Raw genomic sequence first — 3,857 nt, forward strand, 5'->3', positions numbered from 1 at the left:
AAATGATTAAAGATCTAGAAAACATGACCTATGAGGGAAGATTGAAAAAAAATGGGTCTGTTTAGTCTGGAGAAGAGAAGGCTGAGAGGGGACATGATAACAGGTTTCAAGTACATAAAAGGTTGTTACAAGGAAGAGGGAGAAAAAAAATTACTTTTAAACTCTGAGGGTAGGAAAAGTGGTGTGGGTTGCAGCAGGGGGCTCAGGGCAGGGAGTTGGGGTGCAGGGTGCAGGAGGGGTTTGGGCTTACCTGGAGTGGTGTTAGAGTGGCAGCAGTGGCCCTGGCCTGGCGGTGCTTTGGCCACTGGGGAAAGGGGGCTCCACATGCTGCTCTTCCTGTGTGTGTGCCTCCCCCAAAGCTCCCATTGGCCACGGTTCCCCATTCCCGGCCAATAGGAGCTTCGGGGCAGATACCCACGGGCAAGAGCAGCACACAGAGCCCTCTGCCCTCCCTCCCCTAGGGGCCGCAGGGATGTGATACTGGCCACTTCCTGGAGCAGCTCATGGCCCTGCGGCGCCACAGGGGTGGCAATCCCACTGGCCATATCTAAAGCCCTGAGGGGCTGGATCTGGCCCACGAGCCGCAGTTTGCCCACCTCTGGTCTAGATAATACTTAGTCCTGCCTTGAGTGCAGGCGGCTGGACTAAATGACCTCTCAAGATCCCTTCCAGTTCTATGATTCTGTTAGCCTTTTAGACTTCTGTTGTGTATTGAGATGAAGTTTTCAGAGAACTAGCCACAATGATTCCAAGATCTCTTTCTAGAGTGGTAATAGATAATTTAGAACCCACCGTTACCATTTTATATATATAGTTTGGATTATTTCTTCCAATGCGCATTGCTCTCACTTATCAATGTTGAATTTCATCTGCCATTTTTTTGCCCAGTCACCCAGTTTTCTGCAGTCAGCTTTAGACTTAATTATCTTGAATAATTTTGTATCATCTGCAAACTTTGCCACTTCACTGTTCATTTCCTTTCTCAGATCATCAATGAATATGTTGAACAGCACAGGTCCCAGTAGAGATGTTTGGGAGACCCCACTCTTTACCTCTTTCCATTTTTAAAACTGACCATTTATTCTTACCGTTTGTTTCCAATTTTTTAACCAGTTACTGATCCATGAGAGGACTTTCCCTGTTATCCCCTGAATAATTTCCTTCAGAGCCTTTGGGGAGGGACCATGTCAAATGCTTTCTGAAAATCCTAGTACACTATATAGACTTCATCACCCTTATCCATATGTTTGTTCATCCCTTCAAAGAATTCTAATAGATTGGTGAGGCATGACTTCCTTCACTGACCCATAATTCCCACGATCGCCTCAGAGGTCCTTTTTAAAAATTAGAGTTACATTTGTTACCATCCAGTCATTTGGCACAGAGGCTGATTTAAGTGATAGGTTACATATTACTGTCTGTAGTCCTGCAATTTCATATTTGAGTTCCTTCAGAACTCTTGAGTGAATATCATCTGGTCCTGATAATTTATTACTGTTTAATTTATCAAATTGTTCTAAAATCTCTTGTATGGATACATCAGTAAGGGACAGTAATTCAGTAAGGTCTCACAAGGATATTGCAGGAAATTGCCATGTCTGTCACAGTTAGTTTCATGGCATCACACATGTCCTCCCTACTGGAAAATATATCATAAATGTAAGTAGGGGAGATAAAGTGTGAAAGTGGGAATTTCAAAGGTGCACAAGGAAACGAGTCACCTAACTTGTATTGAAATTCAATGGGATATAAGCAATTAACTTCCACATATTCCTTTGAAAATGTCAGCTTGAATCTATATCTGACATTCAATGGGAGCTTGTTACCCAACTCCCTTAGGCCTAGGCCCCAGTGTAATTATCAATGGGTGCATCCATACAGATCCTGGCAAATGCCACACAAATTTAGCAACTTGGATTTCCAGCATATCAGATTTGTATTTCTCCCACTTGAGTTCATCTGTAAGTCAACATCAGGTTGTTACAGTCAATGAGGAAACCTGTAAAATAAAGAAATGTTCACATGCACTAAGAATGACCTTCAGGAAATTTTAATTTTGGTCCCTTTGACTACATTTCTACTAAATGAAGACTATTTGAAAACCACTTTACATCCCACTGACTACCTTTTCCAAGGCTCGCTTCACCTCTTTGTTTCTTAGAGTGTAAATGAAAGGGTTTAATAGAGGAGTTACAATAGTGTTAAAGACGTTCACTATTTTGTTTAAATCCAATGAGTTCTGTGCAGAAGGCTTGACATACAGAAAAATGGTGGAGCCGTACCAGATAATTATGACAGTGAGATGGGCAGAGCAAGTGGAAAAGACCTTTTGGCGGCCTTGGGCTGATGGGATTCTATAGATGGTGGAGATGATGTAAATGTACGAGATTAGAGTTATTGCACATGAGCCCAGAAGGACATTAATAGAGACGATAAAAGTTGCCAGCTCAATGAGTCTCGTGTCAGTTCAGGAAAGTGCTATCCAGGAATCTATGTCACAGAAGAAGTGATTGATAATGTTAGGGCCACAGAAAGACAACCTGAATATTATTAGAGATGCCAACACAGAGATAACCAGGAACCCACACAGCCAAGAGATGAGGGCCAGCTGAGCAGAGAAGGTGCTGTTCATGAGGGAGCTGTAACGCAGTGGATGACATATGGCCAAATAGTGGTCATATGCCATGACAGCCAGTATGAGACATTCTGTAGAGCCCAGTGAGAATACGAAATACAGCTGCAGGATGCAGCCGGTGAAGGAAATCATTTGGCTTTTCCCGAACATGACACCAATGGCCTTGGGGGCGCAGGCCGTGGTGTACCAGATCTCCAGGAAGGAGAGATTGCAGAGAAAGAAGTACATGGGGGTGTGGAGCCATGGGTGGGTCCACACTAAGGCTATAACTGCTCTAACCACTTGCCTGTAGTGGGCTGATCTTTTATGCATCTTTTTTCCTACTGCCAATTTTTTTGAAAAGTCTTGTGTTCTTTCCATATCAGAACAAAACAATGCTTGAAATCTAGAGGGTTTTTTTTTTTTTCCAAAAAATGAAAATCCAATTTCCAGCCGGTCCAAATTAGACCCTTTAGAAAATCCCACCCCAAATTCTCAGGAACAAGGGACTGACATCAGAAATTAGAAATGATGTTTATCACTTATTGTGTGTCTTCTGATAGAATCTTAAGGTCTCATCTATGGTTGGGACTCCATTGTGTTGCACAAGGCACAAACATAGCACAAGCAGCAAAGAGTCCTGTGGCACCTTATAGACTAACAGATCTTTTACAGATCCAGACTAACACGGCTACCCTTCTGATACTAAACATAGCACAGAATCCGTCCCTAGTGCAAAAATCTTACACTCTAAAAGACAAGCCAGGCAAGCAGGGTGAGACAAACAACAAAAACACCTGTTTCTCAGAAACACAGTAAAATTGTTTCCCAATTTCCCTTTCATATAACAACTGCCCTCGTTCACCCACCTCCCCTCAGGTCAGTTTCCAGCCAAACATTTGGAGCCTGGGCTAGACCAGAACAATAGTCCAAGTAGTTAGAAATGACATTCTAAACATTGTCGGTTACCAAATTCTTAAAAAACAACTTTTAATGCACTTGACAATTCAATGAACTTCTGCCACTGTGTACAAGGGCATTGCTCCCTGAACAGAGATAGACATCAGATTATAGAAGAAAGAATAAATGATTGAAAGTTATTGTAGCCTGGTATTTTCAAATGATTCACAGCAATAAAAGCTGCGCAACTAACTAGCTTATGCTTCTTTGAAAACCCCAGCTGTAATACCTATCCTCTCCATTTGAATTTATTTTTGCACAGATAACAATATTTAGCACTTGT

At 42.3% G+C, this 3,857-nt stretch overlaps 1 pseudogene; it reads right to left on the reverse strand.

Moving 5' to 3' along the window:
• Positions 1 to 2,107: 2,107 nt before the first annotated feature.
• Positions 2,108 to 2,839, reverse strand: LOC115639924 (annotated as a pseudogene).
• Between the last annotated feature and the right edge of the window lie 1,018 nt (positions 2,840 to 3,857).

The sequence above is a fragment of the Gopherus evgoodei genome, unplaced genomic scaffold (assembly GCF_007399415.2).
Source record: "Gopherus evgoodei ecotype Sinaloan lineage unplaced genomic scaffold, rGopEvg1_v1.p scaffold_152_arrow_ctg1, whole genome shotgun sequence".
NCBI classification, from domain to species: domain Eukaryota; kingdom Metazoa; phylum Chordata; order Testudines; family Testudinidae; genus Gopherus; species Gopherus evgoodei.